This window comes from Apium graveolens, chromosome 3 (genome assembly GCF_009905375.1).
Source record: "Apium graveolens cultivar Ventura chromosome 3, ASM990537v1, whole genome shotgun sequence".
NCBI lineage: Eukaryota > Viridiplantae > Streptophyta > Magnoliopsida > Apiales > Apiaceae > Apium > Apium graveolens.
Window position 1 is genome coordinate 196,315,045 of NC_133649.1, and position 21,429 is coordinate 196,336,473.

Consider the following 21,429-nt stretch of genomic DNA (forward strand, 5'->3'; position numbering starts at 1 on the left):
TTAGACCTTCTTCGGAACCCAAACTTGGTTGGGCCCGGCATACTTGTAGAATTGTCCTTTGTCAGGCAAAACAACATTCTTAACTTTAATGGTCTCAACTTTCTCAATGACTGAACATTTGACCTTGTAAACAGCCTTAACAAATTTCTGTTTAGGCTTAGGCACAAATGTCTCCTTTCAAGCCTTAGAAGGACTAGCAGTCTTAAACCTATCATGCTTCCTATTATTCACATGTTGACGAGGAGTAGTCTTATCACTAGAAACATGCTTACCATTAAAATAAGCATACATCAAATTGAAAGCATAAGACATACAATTAGAAACACCACTTGCTTTATGAGAGGGATTAACAGCAGGCAATTTATGCATGGTAGACATGGCATTTTTGTTATCCAACTCATGTGTGTCTGAGTTAGTGTCAGTTGCTTTCACAACTTTGACTGGAACTTTCAACACACTTGACTTGGAAATAACCTTCTCATTAGCATGATCTTCAGCACATATTTCTTCTTGAATAATAGAGGAGGTCGCATCAAATGGTTCAGCAATTGATGCTTTATAGAGGGTTTTATCAACACCTTTAAGCACATGTGGTACTTCCCTACCTTTAACACAGACATGAGGAGGGGAGTTTATGCCTAATTCTCCAATAGCAGCATTGTAATCATAACCTATTCCAGATGTTTGATTAACAGCTTGCTTACTGTAGAACTCTTTAGCCTTCGAACAAGAATTGAAGTAGGCTTTAACCTTAGTCTCAAGACCGGTGATCTTGTCTTTGAGAATAGTTTCGAGTTGTCTATAACAGTTAACTCTATTCTCTAGAAAAGATACTTGTTCTTTTAACTTGTCTTGATTAATGTGCATAAGTCTTAATTCATTGACCTCTTTCTTGAGGTCTCCGATCTGTTGACTTAACAGTTCATTATCACGACGAGCATAATCTAAGGAACCTCCTAGATGATAAACTAATTCAACATCAGTAAATTTTACCTCTTTTCTTGTCGATGAAGCTTTTCCATCAATAGCCATAAGAGCAAGATTCCCTTCTTCTTCATCTTCACTATGAGTATCATCCCAGCTTCTTCCCTTTGCCAGATAAGCCATTTCAGAGTTACTCTTCTGATTTGAATCATAAGAGTTCTTCCTTACTTGCTTTGGCTTCCTGTATTCTGTGGCAAAGTGTCCCAACTCATTGCAGTTATAGCATCTAATGGTGCTCCGATCAATCATCCCTGTTTTGTATCCACCACTACTGGTGTTAGAGGATGAAGATCCACCTGTTTGGAATCTGTTGTAGTTGGACTTGTACTTGAACTTGGGATTTCTCTTGAATCTGACATTGGAGAATCTCTTGACAATTTAGGCCATTGACTCATCTTCCAATTGCTCCAGCTCTTCCAAGGAGTAAAAATCATCACTGGATTGATTTGTAATAGGAGGATCATATTCCGCTACTAATACACTTTCCTCAGCCTTGGAATACTGTACCATTCTCTCTGACTGTTGAGATTGTTGTTGTTGTTGTTGACCTTCAGCTACTAGAGCAGTAGATGTGCTGACCACTCCATCTTTCCCGTAGACTTCCTTCTGCTGAATCTACTCCAACTAATAGGTTTTTAACACACCATAGAGTCTATCCAAAGAAATCTCACTCAGATCTCTAGCTTCTCTTATGGCAGTGATTCTATGTTCAAGATGAGTTGACAGTGTTAACATGAACTTTTTGTTGACCTCCCTGATTGAATAATATTTTCCATTTATGTTCAGGTTGTTGATCAATGCATTGTACCTCTCAAACACTTCAGTAATTCCTTCTCCTGGATTGGATTTAAAATGTTCATACTCAGAGGTTAGGATCTCCAACTTGTTCTCCCTAACTTCCTCTGTACGTTCATTAATCACCTCAATAGTTTCCCAGATGTGTTTGGAATTTTTACAGTTCATCACATGTCTGTTCATCAAGGGATCGAGGGAATCAACTAAAATTAACTGAACACTGGCATCCAATGAGGCTTCTTCATTTTCAGCAGGAGAAAAATCCTCAGGCTCTTTTGCATAGGTTCTAGCTTTGGTAATCACAACATCATCTACTATCACCTCTAGTTCAATAACCATCGGAGTTTTTGGACCCTTCTTTAACAAGTTCAGATATTTGGGATTGGCAACTTGTAAAAACAAGAGCATCTTCTTCTTCCACATAATATAATTTTCTTTATCAAATAGTGAAATTTTAACGGTTCCAACTTTTTGTGAAGTCATTATAAATTTTTGAATAAATAAAAATTTAAGGAGTTGAAAAAATCACAAAAGTCTAGGATCTTGATTTGTTCGTTAATCAGAAGGCTCTGATACCAATTATTAGGTCCCAATGTGTTTGTAGAAGGGGGTTGAATACAAACTATACCGTATAATCGAATTTAGTGCGGAATAAAAAAATCGAAACAAAATTCAAGTTAAATAAAAATATTATTAAACTTGAAAGGTGTTACAACAACGGTATCGATTATAAGGGATTAATCTCAAATTAATTATCACAAATCTAGAATAAATTCGGCATGAACTTTTTCTATTTTTGCAATAAAAAGAATCAAATGCTAATAGCAATTTGAGATTAAGTTCTAGGGATTTTGATCCGCTAGATAGGTACATACGAACAAGAGAATGATTTCTAGTGGTTTGGATTTAACTTTAAAACTAGAAATTGTGATCTTGAATTTAGCAGATGAAAATGAAATATTGTGCTCGGCTGCTGCTTCTGTTCTTGAGTGTGTTTTTGGATGATTGTTTTGAGTCTGCTGCTTTTGTCTTTAAGTATTAATTAACAGAACTGAAATGAACTGGCATGACAATCGGCATGACAATCACTTGTACTAGGAAGACAATCGGTATGACTATCTCCTGAACTAGCATGACTATCAAACTGAACTGGCAAGACAATCCTCCTCCTGGTAGAACTTTCGGTATGACAATAGAATGAACTAGTATGACTTTCGGCAAGACTATTGAATGAACTGGTATGACTTTCGGTATGACAATTGATTGTCATACCAGTTCAAATAATTGTCTTGCTGAAATAAAACTGATTTTAATTCAATTATAATTCTGAAAATTCTTAATATTAATGCAGAATTAATTAATCAATTAATTCAATTAATCAATAAATTAATCTTTGCAGATTTAATTTATTTTCTTAATTAAATTATATGACTTAATTAATTAATAGAGAATTAATACTACTCTTCAACAACAACCATTCTTCTGAAAATCTTCTGAAAATCACTGTCAATTATGAATCAATTCCACCACTTCAATGTTGACACTCGATGTACTGTCTGGTTCATGAGTGACTAACTTCCGTGACGTTTCTTCATGTCTTGACTTTGATAACTTGATTTTCTTCAAATTAAATCCCTGTCATTCTCTGCTACCCTGACAAGATCTCTGTCACTTGATTAAATCCACAATCTTGATTTATATCACTGAGGCTTGATCAATTTCTTGAACTTCTTCCAGTGAAGTAATTCCTCAAGTCTGTAGATGAACCTCGTTTCCGAATCCTTTGACAGATGTTACTTTGAGAGATCTCTTTGACGGTAGATCCACTATTTACTTATTACATTCTTATTTGAGTTGAGTTAAACCCTCAAATAAACAAATAGGCTATGACATATGCCTTTCAAAGAGGAAGAATTGTGGTTCGCAGACATTGTGAACTACCTTGTGAGCAATATTATGCCTCTAGAATTTTCTTCTGCTAAAAGGAAGATGTTTCTTCATTAGGTGAAGTGGTACATGTGGGATGAGCCATTTTTGTTTAGGCAAAGAGCTGACCAAATCATCAAGAGATGTATTCCGTACAGCGAAATGGAGGGTATCTTGCGAGACTTTTATTCGACTGTTTATAGAGGCCACTATGGTGGAGAGAAGACAGCAGCTCGTATCCTTCAAATGGGATTCTTCTGGCCTACATTGTTTAAGGATGTGCATCGGTTCGTTTTGAAGTGTGATCGCTATCAGCGTGTGGTTAATATGTCCAAGAGGGATGGGATGCCTCTTAATGTGCTTCTCAAGGTTGAGGTCTTCGATGTTTGGGGAATTGACTTCATGGGGCCATTTTTCTCATCTGTAATAATCAGTATAGCTTGTTAGTGGTTGATTATGTCTCGAAATGGGTTGAAATCACGGCTTTGCTGACGAATGATGCAAAGGTAGTGCTTAATTTTTTTATAAGCAGATATTCACAAAATTTGGGACTCCAAGAGTCATAATCTAGGGATCGCATTTCTGCAATCGCAAGTTCACTGCTATGATGCAGTGATATAATGTGAATCATCGCATTGCTACAACCTACCATCCTCAGACTAATGGTCAAGCTGAGGTGTCTAACAGAGAGATCAAGCATATTCTAGAGAAAGTTGTATTTCCATCAAGGAAGGATTGGTCATTGAAGCTGGATGAAGCTGTGTGGGCGTATAGAACAGCATACAAGACTCCGCTAGGCATGTCACCGTTTCAGTTGGTTTATGGTAAAGGTTGTCATTTTTCGGTGGAGCTCGAGCACAAAGCGTATTGGGCATTGAAGAAGTTGAACCTTGATATGTATTCCACTAGAAAGAAGAGGATGCTTCAATTGAATGAACTTGATGAGTTTCAACTTTAGGCTTATGAGAACAATAAAATGTATAAGGAGAAAGTCAAGAGGTGGCAGGATAGGGGTCTAGTGCTCAAATCATTTGTGGCGGGGCAACAAGTTCTTTTATTCAACTCTCATCTCCGTCTTTTTCCTGGAAAATTGAAGTCGATGTGGTCAGGGCCATTTGTTATCAAAACTGTGTTTCCACATGGAGCGGTGGAGATTTTTGAGAATGATCTGGGCCAAGCATTCAACGTAAATAGACAGAGGTTGAAGCATTACCATGGGGATACGGCAAACCGTAAGGTGGTTAGTGCCGTTTTATTGTCAACTTGATTTCGGGATTCTACGTCAAGTTAACGACATAAACCAAGCGCTTCTTGGGAGGCAACCCAAGTTTGTTGTACATTAATAGATAGAAGAAGAAGAAAACAAGAAAAAAACACAAAAAAATCAAAAAAAAATTGGTGTCAACTACAGTAGCACGGCATGCCCGCGCTGAGAAGCAGGGCGACCGCGCTGAAAGTACAGTAGCACGGCGCGCCCACGCTGGTATGTGGGGCGGCCGTGCTGGTTTTCCAGAAGCACGGCACACCCGTGCTACCAGGCGGGGTGACCGGGCTGGCTCCCTGAACCTAAAAAAAGCATAAAAATGAAAATTCAAACACAAAATCAAATCATAGCTGAATTTCCCCCTCCCACCTTCCATATTTCCTTCTCCAAATCAGTTTCAATCACCCCATTACTCCCATTACTTCCATTATTCCCTTAATCAAATTCCACTTCTTTTATAAAACTAATTCCTAAATCCCTATATACACACACACTTATACACAATCTTCTTCATCACTTCTCAATTATCAAACACACAAATCACTCTTAAACATATCTTTTCTCTCAAACTTATTCGAATTCAATGGCACCCAAGAGATAACGAACCCAAGTTAGCAGCAGCACCACCGATTCTTCAAGTGTTAGAGGTGTGAGGCCCAGGTTTTCTACTCTAGAGGCTGAAGCGGAGTATACGAGGTTGCTATCGAAGCCCATAACGAAGGAGAGAGGATTTCTACCATCTGGGAGGGATGGTAAGTTGCTTGAGATTATTCAAGAGATGGGTTGGGTTTCTTTTTGTGAGACACCCACTGATGTGCACATGAGTGTGGTTCGCGAGTTTCACACGAATGTGAAGGCGGATAAGAATTGTATTACTGTGGTTAGGGGTTGACGGTGGATTACAGTGCTAATATTATTCGGAGGGTGATTAACCAGCCCGAGAGGAGGCCAGAGCAGGAGGATTGGAATGCTAAGACAGGGATGATTTTAACTTAGATTTGATTGTTGCTACATTGTGTGTGCCAGGAACTCAATGGAAGTTCAAGAGGGGCACGAACAAGTATGCCACTTTCCCTGCCTCGTGCATGAACAGGTTTGCACATGTAAGGAATTCTTTTATTTCTGCTAACATTATACCTTCATCACATGTGCATAATGTTATTGTGGAGCGTGCATGGTTATTATGGGGGATTCTTCGGGGAGATTATGTGGATCTCAGGTCGGTGATTTATCAGGGTATTTTGAGGTTTCTGCGAGGTAGCACTATATGCTCTATTCCCTATGCGTCCATTGTGACGAAGCTGTGTGTGGCGGTTGGAGTTCATTGGCCCACACACGAGCAGCTTCAACTTTCTAGTGCCCCTATTGACAGTTCTACACTTTTGAGTATGCAGGAGTGGTACGGTGGGAAGCCTGATCCGAAGGGGCTCGGTTACTCATATGATCACTTTCCAGGTGGACGGCCATCACCTCAAGAATATGCTGGTGGGATGACTCAGGAGAGTAGAGCAGCATAGAGAGTGCAGTTGGACGAGGTCGGTCCTTCACAGCAGCAGCAGCAGGAAGCAGATGACAGTGCTGGTTTGGGTTCAGTGCAGTATAGGCGCTTGATGAGGAGGATGGATACGATGCATGACATCCATAGTAGGTTTGCACATGATCTCAGCCAGGCGTTGGGGACTGCATTCAGAGCCACGGGAGTTGATTTCCAGTGGCCAGTTTTCAGTGAGGATTCTGTGTACCCACCTCCTTACACTCCTAACACGCCACCCGTTGAGGGTTATGATCCTGATTCCAAGTAGGTATGCCTGATTCCTTACTATTACCTTCACTGAGGATAGTGAACATTTTAAGTTTAGGGGTGGTAGTTAAGGAATATATATTTGTGTGAATCCATATAGTTTGCATATTCATGATAGTTTAGTTCATATAGTTGCATATCTGTCATGTAGTTTGTTTTTATTATTTTGCATGTTAGTATGTTGCATATTGTTGCATGTGTATTATAACATAATCCATTAAGTTTCCTTTTCCGATTGATTTGTGATATTTATGCTAGTGTAGTGATGTCATGTATAGTGATGTTAAGTCCTATCGAGTTGATTTGCATGCTAGAAGAAATAGAATTTCACGAAGTCTTATAGGTTGCTTGAGTGCTAGATCATGGTCATGGTTTGTTTGTTTGTCCAGGTTTAATCACTTGTTTATATTTAGAATTTAGGATATTCTCTTAATGGCAATATAACATAGATATTTAAAAAGTGGAGAAAAACATTGGATTTCATTGCTAGTTGTGTGGCTAGGTGTCAAATGGCTAGTAGCCAGCTCATATATATATGAGTATTCTAGGGTTGAGCGAGATGAGGCGAAACGCATTCTAGGGTTGATGCATAATTGATCACGAGTGGGCTCTTTAATACTCGAGTTATTAAGTTCTTAGGGATTTTTTGCCTAGTGACCTAAGGCTTTTATAGTCTGGGATCCACTAACCTAACGCTCGCTACCTGGGTATTATTGTATTAAGTCTTTTGTGGACCTCACTCATTGCTCGGTCAAATAGGCATATTTGCGTTGTTTATGTCTTATCAATAAAAGCATGAATTTGTGTAATAGCTCCAATAAAATTGAAGTGTTCTCAGTCATTTTGAGTTTAGCTTTTATTCTATTTATAACTTTGTGATTTCCTTGGTGAGTAGTGAGTCAAGATTATTGATCTAGTTGCGATAATATATATGTTAAGCATTTGCACACATGCACGTTTCTGGCTTGTAAGTTGATTTCAGGGATTTGAATGATCTTTATGCGAATAACTGCATTTATTGAGATGTTGCTCGTTGGTTGGTTTAGCTATTTTGAGGGGATCATTGCATTCATGTAGGTTGCATTTATGCATTTTTAATTCTTGTTTTTGAGTTTGTTTATGTTTGAGGACAAGCATCGATTCAAGTTTGGGGGTATGTTAAGTGGCATTATATCCACTTATAACGCTTCGTAAAGCTTTGAATTGATGTTTGTACTCAAGTTATTTGTGTTTTTTTAGTGTTTTGCATTTCAGGCATAGATAAGGGATTGAGGAGATTTAGCATTGCTTTGGTGCTAAATTGGGGATAGGAAGATGTCCTAGGAGTTTACACGTGGAACGCTATCAAGAACCATCAAATAAAAGAAAGCAAATCAGTTTTTCCAGAAGGACAGCGCGCCCGCGCTGTGCTAGCACGTGGCCACACCAGAGAAGTAGAAGGACAGCGCGCCCGCGCTGGTGAAGCATGTGGCCGCGCTAGGTCAGGATTTCAGAATCCTGTTGCTAATAGAAGATGGTTTTTGTGGGCTTCTGGATTAATTGGACTGCTATATAAATATTATTTGAAGACGTTTTTCGTAATGGAGCTTAGGGAGAAGATATCGAGAAGACCTAGGAGCACAAATATAACCAAGGCGAAGAGGATCTAGTTTATTCTTGTGATTCTTTATTTTAAGTTGTAATCTTTGATGCTAGTTTTCTTGTTTGTTGAACTTATTACTCTTGTTTAACGTATTTTGAATATTATTCAGTTTTATAAAGACTTAGTTTATTATACCATGCTTTCATCGGAACCCATGGTGATGATGAGTTCGGTTATGGGCTAATCATTATCGTGGGGTTCTTGTGGATTTACTTATTGATTTAAATAGTTAATATATTTCGATACCTTAGTGTGTGGTGATTGTATAATATTCTAGTATTGGTCGTGCTTATTCATCTTATGAGCATCGTGAACTTATAAAATAGCGTGTTAATCTCTATTAAAGCGTAAGTGAATATAGGGGTTTAGAACTTTCCATGCTAGCATAGGTTCATGTATTTGTTATGCATGATTCCTAGGTAATTTTAACCATCTTGCCCTATGTAATCTCGATAGATAACTTGTGCATTAAATTGTTATTTTGTCAAATTATATAAACATATAAGGTATCAATATAATTGGTGTCTATTCAGCTTCTATCTCTTTTGTTGATGTCTGGTAGTAGGGTATTCGCACAACGAAAGTTGGCGTTTACTAGTTCTGTGTTATCTGATTAGTTATCATCACCATTGCATGTTAAGGTTATGAACAAAAGGTTGTTGAATGAAGTAGTAATGAAGTTAGAATCTCATGTTTGTCTTATATAGTGTTGTAAAAGACATGCATGTACTTTAACAAGACTAAGACAATTTATCAACCCTAAATAAGTTGTATTATTATCTTAATTTGTATTTTGTACTTGTAACAATTAAAGTCTATGAAAATGCAAATGAGCAGACTAGAATCTTTTTCCTAAAATAGTATCAAGCCTAAGGATTCTATCTGGAAGAAGATCAAGAAGATCATGCCTCAGAAAATTTTTGAAGAAGCTTGGAGTTGAATAAATCTGTTTGGAGAAAAATATTCTAAGTCAAGATCTCTACAAGTCACAGATTTAATGTTATAGAGAAGTCATTCGAGAACTCCAGAGAGTACCGATAGATAAGAAATATCTACTCTATGGATGAGCAATATCTACTCGACGGATGAGAAATATCTACTCGATGGATGAGCTATATATCTACTCAATGGATGAACTATATATCTACTCAACGAATGAGTTATATATCTACTCGACGGATGAGCAATATCCACCGGGAGTGGAGATGTCAGGAAAGCTACTCAAGAACTCAAGAAGATATCGACAGGCTAATTTAAAAAACTGAAGATTGGAGATATCGACAAGTCATTCCTTCACTAGAGAACTCAGAGTTATCGATAAGTCATATTGAAGATGTGAAAACTTGTTGTGTATATGGTGTGTACTTGATGATTTCATGAACAAAACACCTTGGTAGATTTTACTTAGTGAAAATGTTGCACTCGACGGATAAGGATTATAGTCCCGACGGATAACTCATTTTAGTCCCGACGGATGATGACTTATTATCCATCGAGTGAGTAGCTTATGTAACAATAATTTTGTAGCACATTTCTGCATACACATTGTTTAGAATCTGTAGTAGTACTTAAGTCATGTTGACTGTAACTAGATATGCAGAATATGATGATTAATTGTACATAGATGATGTCTTGTAATTCTGCATAAATGAAATGAAGTCAAGTGCCTGATTGCTACCCGACGGATGAACAACAATGGATTCGACGGATGATCAACAACCCAACGGATGATCATTAACTCGACGGATGATCATAAACCCAACGGATAAAGAATTCAAATATCTGTTGACAGTGACAACACAGTCACATGCGTCGAGTGTATGCAAATAGAATGTGGTAGCCTATTCAACTGGGTTTTCGAGAACAAAGAAGCATTGCCATTTCCATGCTATTATGAAGATATTCAAAGATACTGAAATAGAGTAATGGAATAGCATTGTATTAGATGTGATAGTTTTTGTTTTATTATCCTGTCTTATTACTTTGTAATCTTGGTGATATAAAAATCAAGAAGCAGCAATAGAATAGTAACTAAGGAACTAAGCAACCAAGAGAGAAACATTTGTAAGCTGTATTCTTAGCATTTATATCGTTCTTAGTTTTTATCATTTTGTAAGCAGCTGTGAGCTTTTTGCACACAGAGTTCTCTCGATATATATTATATATCTCTGGTGGAATCATTCAAATCCACCAGAAAGTTTTTAAAGACTCTTGTTTTTAATTACTTGTGTTTTGATTCATTTCAAGTAACTATTCTGCATTCTGCTAATCAATTCACACTTATATATATATTTGAGTTAGAACATTTTTATTCAAGAAAAAGTTTCAAGAATTCCATTCAACCCCCCTTCTGTAATTCTTGTTACATTGTTAAGGGACTAACAATTGGTATTAGAGCAAGCTCTTGAAGAACAAAGAGTTTAAAGATCAAAACAATACAGCAAGATGAACAAGAAGGATGTTGGAGTCAAGATTCCTTTTCTGGATAAAGATAATTACCATCATTGGAAGGTAAAGATGCATCTTCATTTGCTTTCTCAAGATGAGGCCTATGTGGACTGCATAGAAAGAGGCCCTCATGTTCCAATAAGAGCTACAACTGGAAATGAGCCATCTGTCCCCAAGCCAAGGCATGAATGGTCTGATCCTAATATTGAACAAGTCAGGAAGGATAAAAAGGCCATGAATATCCTGTTTAATGGAGTTGATGGTGATATGTTTGACAACATTATCAACTGCAAAATTGCCACGGATGTTTGGGATACAATACAGATCATCTGTGATGGAACTGAGCAAGTTAGAGAAAATAAGATGCAGCTACTGATTCAGCAATATGAGCATTTTCATAATAAAGAAAGTGAGTCTCTCATTGACATTTTTAGTAGGTTTCAAAAACTGCTAAATGCTCTAAAGTTGCATGGAAGGGTCAATCAGACAAAAGACTCCAATCTGAAATTGCTTAGATCTCTTCCAAAGGAATGGAAACCAATGACAGTCTCATTAAGAACCTCACAAGATTATAAGGAGTTTACTTTGGAGAGACTGTATGACATCCTGAAAACTTATGAGCTTGAAATAGAGCAAGATGAGAGGATGGAGAGAGGAAAGAAGAAAGGAGGGTCTATTACACTAGTTGCTGAGTTAGAGAAAGAGAAGGAGATGAAGATGGAAGCTGTTGAGTCAACTTCAAGGGTCTGTGAAAGCAAGGGCAAGGGGTTTGCAGTAGAAAGTGAAGATTCTTTGAGCCAAGATGACATGAAAGACATTGATGAACATTTAGCATTTCTTTCCAAAAGATTTTCCAAGCTCAAGTTCAAAAAGAACTTTGGAGCAGCCAAGCCAAATAGAAACATGGTGGATAAATCAAAATTCAAATGTTTCAAATATGGATTGGCAGGGCACTTTGTCAGTGAGTGTAGGAAGTCAGATCCAAGTAAGAAAAAGCTTGTGCCTGTGGATTATAAGCAAAAATACTTTGAGCTGCTCAAATAAAAGGTAAGGGCTTTCATTACACAAGAAAACGACTGGGCAGCAGATGGTCTGGATGAAGATGAAGATGTCAGCTATGTGAATCTAGCCCTAATGGCCAAGTCTGATGAAACAGAAACAAGTTCTTCAAGTAATCAGGTAATTACTACAAACCTTGCACATTTATCTAAAGCTAAGTGTAATGATGCTATAAATGACAGGTCTACAGAGTTATATCATTTGTGTGTTACACTTAAGTCTCTTACTAAAGAAAATGCTAAAATCAAAGAGAACAATTTATTTTTGATTGAGAGAAATAATGTGCTAGAGTCTCAGTTCATTGATTTTCAAAAATTAAGAATTGAGTGTAAGATTGCCAATGAGGAATTAACTGAGTCCTTGAAGATAGAAGAAATTTTGAAGAAGCAGCTCGAGCATGAACAGGAGGTGATTAAGGCATGGAAAACATCTAGAGATGTTCATGCTCAAATTAACAAAGTTCAAGGAATCGAGTCCTTCTGTGATGCAGCCTGGAAAAAGAACAAGGAGAAACTAGAACCAAATTTGGTGGATGGAGTGCTAACAGATGTAGACTCAACGGATGATGAGGATCATCCGTCGGATAACAAAAAGGGTTATCCGTTGACTGATGAAAATCCTCATCCATCGGTTGTAAGCAAGCCTATCAGTAAAGCCAAACTTGTTAAGCTGAATGAAAAGTATGGATCTGTTTTCAAGAACTTTGTTTCAGGAGAATCGAGTCAAGTTAAGAAAGGGAAAAAGGCTAATGTTGGTCACATGATTGTCAAACAGTTAAGTGACAGACTTGAAAAGATTGAGGCGAAAAGAGAGGCTAAAAGGAAATATAATAGAAATGGTAAAGTAGGGATTAACAAACACAATAACTACACACCTGATAAATATGCTCCTAGAAAAATCTGTGTCAAGTGTGGTAGTGTAAATCATTTGTCTGTTAATTGCAAATCTGCCATGCCTACTTCCATGTTTGTGCCACCTCACTTTCCTAACATGAATGCCATGCCTCCCATGCCTATGAATGCTATGTCTACACAGAATTTGAATGCACAGTTTGCTAATATGCCATTTGCACATAATCCCTATTATGCTGCATTTAGTATGCCACAAATGCCATTTAGCATGCCTTACTGGAATAACATGTTCACTAATAGCATGCCATTCCCTGTTGATTATAATATGCATGATAATTCTGTTGCAATGAATGGTTTCAAAGGCCCAACTCAAATGACCAAGGATGAATCCGATAATCCCAAGTCAAATGAGATAAAGCCTAAGAAACAGAAAAAGAAAGCTAACAAGGCAGGACCCAAGGAAACTTGGGTACCAAAATCAACATGATTTGATTTTGATGTGTGTAGGGAAACAGAAAAAATCTTTGGTACTTGGATAGTGGTTGTTCAAGAGACATGACTGGTGATTTTACCCTGCTCACAAAGTTTAAGGAGAGAGCTGGCCCAAGTATTACTCTTGGAGATGACAGCAAGGGTTATACTGTGGGATATGGCTTGATTTAAAAGGACAATGTCATCATTGAGGAAGTTGCCTTAGTGGAAATGTGTACCTAGCTGATTTCAACTCATCTAATGCAGAATCTGTTACTTGTCTTCTCAGTAAATCAAGTCAGGATGAAAGTTGGCTATGGCACAAGAAGCTATCCTATTTAAACTTCAAGACCATGAATGAGCTAGTAAAGAAAGAACTGGTTAGAGGCATTCCTCTAGTGGAGTTTTCTAAGGATGGACTGTGTGATGCCTGTTAAAAAGGGAAGCAGATTAAAGCATAATTCAGGAAGAAACTTGATTCAACAATTGAAGAACCTTTGCAACTGCTACACATGGATTTGTTTGGACCAGTCAATGTGTTGTCCATCTCAAGAAAAAGATTTTTCCTAGTAATTGTAGATTATTTCTGAAAGTTCTCTTGGACATTTTTCCTAAAGTCTAAAGATGAGGCTAGTGAAATCATCATCAATCACATAAGGCAAGTCAATAGTCATCCTGATTTCAAGGTTAGAAGAATCAGGAGTGACGATGGAACTGAGTTCAAAAATTTAGTCATGAGAGTATTCTGTGAGGAAAATGGGATTCTGCATGAGTTTTTAGCAACAAGAACTCCACAACAGAATGGAGTAGTGGAAAGGAATAACAGATCACTTATTGAAGCTGCAAGGACAATGCTTGAAGAATCTAAACTGCCAACAAATTTCTGGGATGAAGCTGTAAATACTGCATGCTACAATCAGAATATTTCCCTGGTTAATCAAGCAAGATGCATGACTCCCTATCAATTGTTCAAGAACAAGAAACCAACTGTAAATTTTCTTCATGTCTTTGGTTGTAAATGTTATATTCTGAGAAATCAAACTGATCAAAATGGGAAGTTTGATGCTAAAGTAGATGAAGGAATTTTTGTTGGATATGCTGTTGGTAAAGCATATAGAGTCTACAATCTAAGAACCGGCATTGTTGTGGAATCAATACATGTTGTGTTTGATGATAAAAAGATTGAAGGAATTCAAGATGGAGATTACCATGAGAGCCTCAAATTCGACAATGTGGAGATGGTTAGTGATGACAGTGATGATGAAAATGATCAAGAAACAGTATCAAAGGATAATGTAGAAAAATCTACTACCAATGAAGCACAAAACTCAACATATGTCGAGTTGCATAATGCTTCATCCGTCGGGAGGCAATCTGCATTATTCGTCGGGAGACAACCAGCTTCATCCGTTGGTACTCAAAATTCACATCCGTCGGGTTATCAAAATGAACAGGAAGTCAGGATAGATCACCTATAGAAAGTTCCCCTTTCTCAAATCGAAGATCCACAAACTCAGGGGGAGTTTCTAACAATCAAAACTCATTCACACATCAAGATAACAATGACGCCTCTTCATCTAGATCTAATCTACCTCAACAAAGAAAATGGACAAAAGATCACCCCTTTGAGCTCATAATTGGTGATGTTTCTTCTAGAGTTCAAACCAGGAGAGCAACTCAAGAAGAATGTCTATACAGCATCTTTCTTTCCAAGGAAGAACCAAAGAAGGTAGAAGAAGCTTTGTTGGATCCTGATTGGATTTTAGCTATGCAGGAGGAGCTAAACCAATTTGAAAGGAATAATGTATGGAAGTTGGTGCCCAAGCCTAAAGGAAAGAATCAAATAGACACCAAATGGGTATTCAGAAACAAGATGGATGAAAATGGCATAGTAGTCAGGAACAAAGCTAGATTGGTTGCTAAGGGCTATTGTCAACAAGAAGGAATAGATTTTGATGAAACATTTGCTCCTCTTGCAAGACTTGAAGCCATCGGAATCTTCTTAGCCTATGCAGCCCATGCCAATTTTAAGGTCTATCAAATGGATGTCAAAAGTGCCTTTCTGAATGAGGATTTGGAGGAGGAAGTCTATGTCAGTCAACCTCCTGGTTTTGAAGATCCAAATTTTCCAGAACATGTCTATTATCTTTTGAAAGCACTCTATGGATTGAAGCAAGCACCTAGAGCCTGGTATGACACCTTATCAAAGTTTCTTTTGGAAAATCATTTCACAAGAGGTACTGTAGATAAAACTTTATTCTTTAGAAATGTTAATGGCTCTAGTATACTTGTTCAAATTTATGTAGATAATATTATTTATGGCTCTACAGATGAGAAACTTTGCAAAAAGTTTGCCAAATTGATGCAAAGTAAGTATGAAATGAGTATGATGGGAGAACTAAATTACTTTCTTGGTTTGCAAGTTAAGCAAGTTAGTGATGGAATATTCATTAGTCAAACTAAATACATTTTTGATCTTTTAAAGAAGTTTGATCTAATGGATTGTACATCTGCAAAAACTCCCCTGGCTACTGCAACTAAGCTTGAATTAAACACTACTGAAAAGACTGTGGATATTTTAAGTTATAGGGGCATGGTTAGCTCACTTCTGTACTTAACAGCTAGTAGGCCAGATATAATGTTTGCTACATGTTTATGTGTTAGATTTCAAGCTGACCCTAGAGAATCTCACTTAATATCTATTAAGAAAATTTTCAGATATCTCAAGGGAACCCTAGAGATTCTGGTTTTGATCTAACTGGTTATTCAGATGCAGATTATGCAGGTTATAGAATTGATAGAAAAAGTACAACAGGAACCTGTCAATTTCTAGGAAACAAGCTTGTGTCCTGGTTCAGTAAAAAGCAAAATTCAGTTTCTACTTCTACAGCAGAAGCTGAATATATTGCTGCTGGTAGTTGCTGTGCACATATATTATGGATGAAAAATCAATTGCTAGACTATGGTTTGCAAGTTGAGAGGATTCCTATTTTCTGTGATAACACAAGTGCAATTGCCATCACTGAAAATCCAGTACAATATTCAAGGACAAAGCACATAGATATCAAGTACCACTTCATAAGGGAACATGTAATGAATGGTACTGTGGAACTACACTTTGTTCCAAGTGAGAAGCAACTTGCAGATATCTTTACCAAGCCACTGGATGAATCCACCTTTTCAAGGTTGGTAAGTGAGTTAGGTATGTTTAATTATTCTTAAATCTATATGAGATAATTTTCAAGTTGATATGCAGCCAGAAATTTAATTGATTTTTCAGTCTTGGATGAAATTTTGGCTAAGTCAAAATTTACATCTCGACGGATGATCCTTATCCATCAAGTTTGATCATCCGTCGGTATACTATTTGCTAATAAAAATCAATTATTTTTCTGGAATATTTTATGACTCGACGGATAACAGTCTATCCTTATCCGTCGAATTATCTTAATCTCAGCCGTTAATTCCCTGAACATTATCCATCGAGTATACTTACAGTTTGTAAGCATAACACGATGGATAATGGGTGAAATTTTTACAGTTTATTTTTAAACGGCTATTTTAGGCAATTTTCATTGGTTACTTTATTTTACTTTATTATTTTTAGCAGTTATTCTTTGAGATAGTATAAAAGCTTGTTTCATTTCAATTGCTTTTCTTTTATCATTCTGAAATCAACTGCTCAAATTTCTTTCTCTTTCAAAGCCCTTACTCTTTCTCTTCAAGCTCTCATTCTCTAACAATGGCGCCTGTTGTCAAGATTATGTCTCAAACTGGCTTTATTTATGAGAAGAACAATTTCACTGCATTAGTAAACAAGGGTATTCAGCAATCTGGTGATTATCACAAGATGATGGACTTTGTGAAGAATTGCAAGCTTAGTTATGCCATGCTGGAATCACCTACAATCTTTTGTGAAGTTGTTGAAGAGATGTGGACCACTGCTACATACAACTCAACAGATAAGACAATCACGCTCACCATTAAAGGTAAAGAATTCTGTATCAATAGTGATGTTATAAAAGCATATTTTAAGATTCCTGATAACACTGTGACCTCACCACACACTGACACTGATATAATCAATATGCTTAATTCCATGAACTATGCTCTTTCTACTTCTAAGTTAAGTGACATTAGGAGACTGGGCCTTAGGAAAGAATGGAGTTTTATGTGTGATGTAGTGACAAAGGTCTTTTTAGGTAAAGTCGGTAATTTTGATTTAGTCAATATCTCCATACTTAACATGCTCTACATGCTAGTTACAGATAAATTCTATAATTTCAGTGACCTTGTTTTGTTTGAGTTAGGTTTTAAACTAGGAGAGTTAAATAAGAGAGGTAAGAATGTATATTATGCTAGATTCTTTATGATGTTAGCTAACCATCTCTCTGAGGGTATTGTGCTTGAGAACCCTAACAACAAATTAGATTGTTGGGTTCAAGAGAGAAGGTTCATTGCAGATTTGAACAGGGCCAATCATCACAAGGAGGTGCCACTGTTCTATTTCCCTGTAATGGAAGCACCTCAGGTAAGTGAGGTATGTTCATCTATCCCTACTACTACTCCAACCTCTCTATTTTCTTTGAGTTCTAGTATAGCTATGGCAACTATGTCAATGACCAAACAGTTGCCTACCCAAGCTACAAACTTGCAAAAATTTCAAAACCCAAATCAAATCAAGCCCCCTCTGGTATCTCTCAAAAGATGCCAGTTGCAAAATCCACCAAAACCAAATAGGGGAGTGTGCAGGAGGGTAAGACATGTGAGGGAAGGGGTGAACATAAAAGAAACCCTAAGGATAAGGACGGAGAGTTGAGTGGTTCCCAGCCTAGCCACACAGCAGTTTCCCAACAAACTACAGTGCTTAAAAGGGATAAAAGCTCATTTCTAGCTGCATCCTCCCAAAAGGATGTAGTTATTGAACAAAGCTCTCAACCAAGAGCACAGGCCAAGAGGGTTAGGGACACAAGCTCACCCCAAACTTATGCCAGAAAGAAGAAATCTAAAACCCATGGGGATGTACAGGGTACACACACTGTGCAAACTGGTGCTAAAGACACAATCACTGCACCTTCACAAATTCAGCTTGATGTGACTCCAATAAATGTGGAGTCACAGCCAAAATCTCTAGTAATAGAAGCACCTCAAACACCAAACTCACCCACAAACTCACTAGATGTGGATATGATAAACACATCAATTCCTGATTTCCCTTCTTTAACTTTGTTAGGGAAGCCAAAATCTAGTGCAAGTGAGCATCATCTTTTAGATGATTTGTTGGCCCACTTGCCCATTCTTTCAGGAACTGTTGAATCATCTGTGCCCAAAATATCTTCAATCAGCACAGAGTCCACAATAGTTTCCATTCCTAGTTCATTCATTTCTTCTCTCTCGATGGATATTGCTCATCCATCGAGTAGTGATTGTATCCCGATGGATAAGCTTAACAGCAGTTATCCGTCAGATAGGAAAACCACTCACCCGATGGATATCACTCATCTGTCGAGTATCTCTGCACAGCTTCAAACTTCATTTATTTCAAGTGCAGAAAAATTAGTGGTTGTACAGTCACTATTAGGATTGAGAGAGAAGAGTGTTTTGAGTGAGAGTCTGGGTTACTCCCAGAAAAAAGGAGAGGAAATGAGTGAAATTATGCAATCCACTTTTTCAGGATTGGCAAAAGAAAGTGAGAGGAGTCCCACCTTAGAAGGTGAAGGTGAGGGTGTGAGGGTGGGGAGCCAGGGTGAGACCCTGATGCAACAAAAGAGAGAAAACGAGAGAAATGCAGGTACCGGAGCTATAAGGATGGATGTCATTGTTAGTGAGTCAGTGAATGTCCAGGATGCAGACAGGGAGGGACTATCTCAGCAACCTAAAGCTGTTATAGATTCCACCTCCCTTGATGCTGAGGCATTTACTCACCCTATTTCAGCTTATCAACTTATAGCTGAACAGGGCAATGACAATGCAGAAAGGATGCTCAATCTGGTGCATACCACACAATCTATGATAAGAGCTAAGGATGCCATCACAGCTTTGCCCTCTACAGCCGGTGATGTGGATTATGAGACTGGTGGCTCAGCTGATTTCTTTAGTGATGAAAGTGGGGATAGTGAAGATGAAGCAATGGACATAGGGGGAGAAGTAGGTTCCAGTTCAAGATCAGGTATGCCATCATGGGCATTTTCAAAGCACTGTGATGAGCACTACTTCAAGACAACCCTGATCCAACTAATCAATCAGACTAATACTGCTCTTCAAACCACTACAAATGCCAGCACCAAGAAGGTCCTTCAGGCACATCTAGCCTCTCTGAAACTTCAACAAATTCAAGGCTTCCAACATGCTAGGGATGTAAACACCATCAAGGGTGATATTGAGGAGATGAAGAAGGCCATTTCAGACAAGATGGATTCTAAGCTTCCAGAAGCTATAATGCTTGACATCAAGAGGCAATTAAGGAAAAATTCTGATCTTGCAACCAAGATAGATGCCTTGGATACAAGAATGTCAGCCATGGAAGCATCTTTAACAGCCATTCATCTTCATCAAGCCCAACAGATAGATTTACTTCAAAAATTGGTGGCTGCTTAAACCCCTTCCTCTACTTAACTTGATGATAACAAAAAGGGGGAGAAAGGACCAAGTGAGGGGGAGAAGCTTTAAATTCAAATCAGTAAAGTAATTGTGCCTTCAATTACTATCTCAAAGCCACCAGTTACAGACAGTATAGATCTGATAAATGCAGTAGCAGCCAACATTAGAGCAGCTTAAATGAAGCAGTTAAAGCCAATCAACTGGGAGAAGATTGATGAGGATATATAAAAGAAGTTTGGTCTAGTCAAGGAGCCATTAAAGTTAGCTATCCATCACTCTCAAGTCAAGCAAATTTCTGTGAATGAGATGAGCATGAACTATCTGGAAAGGGGACAATCATCCTGCATCAAATCTCCAAAAGCTAAAATAATTCTGAAACCAAGGGTGAACTATCCAAAATCATCATTGAAGAACCCTTTGGATACTGTATATGAGACACCTAAGCCCGATAAAAAGAAGCTTCTGTCAAGGTCAATTGCTTTTACAAAGATCCAGCTGATTCAGCTTTGAAAAAAGAATTGCTAAAGTTTTCAGGAATGGGAAAGAAATTTGTGTAGTGGCTGGACACCCTCAATTTGTTGAAGTAAAGAGAGAAGAAAAGGCCAGATTGTAATATCCGGGAAAATTATGTGAATATTATATGTTATATAAATAAATATTATGTGTTTGATAGATTTAAAGTGATTATTGTCATGATATTAGATGGTATAGCTGTTATGTGTGCTTTTGTGTGGGCCAGAAAATTTTTCGATTGATTAATATACATTTATAATGCAATTATATGACTTATCTGTAATCGGTACGCGTATTTATTAGCATCTTTATTAAGATATTCGTTTTATTTCAAGTATACGCGTTTGAATACATTTTAGGTGTTTTCGAGTTTTTCTGGTAATTTAGGGATCGTTTCTGTTTTTCAAAAATCAACAGTCCGGGACCCCACCGGGATGACAAACCCCACAAAATCGATGTTTTTATTTTTATAAAATTATTCGTATTTCGAATACCCTTTATTTTCGTATTTTTGAATTATTCGCAATTTTCGGGGAATTTTGACATTAATTTTGTATTTTATCATTTTTAAAATTATTCCCCGTAATTATTATTTTGGGCCCTAATTAATATAATTAGGGGATAAAAACACCCTTATTTTATTTTGGGATATAATTTTTATAAAAATATAAATACCAGCCAATCAGTTATTTTATTCATATTTTTTTATATAAAATAAAAAATTTCAGAAAATCATAAAATCAAGAATTATTCTTGGGGGTGTTCTTGAGGGTAAGAATTAAAATCCAAAGTTGAAGGTGATTTCGGGTTCCGTTTGTGACACTCGAATAGTCGATTTGAAGCTCTCGTCAAGCTCTATTTGTTGATACCAATATCTTAAACCGAGGTTAATCCTTCTGTAATTTCGTTTTTTCATTTTTTTGCTATTTTAATTCGGTTTTGATCATAGGATGGTTGTTTGATGTTTTTGATTATTGTTTATTGTTCCTGGGGTTCCAAGGATTGATTTCGTGTATTGATTCGTTGATTTTGGTTTCGATTTAGTGAAGTTCGAAGTTTTTGGTTATCAAGTTTT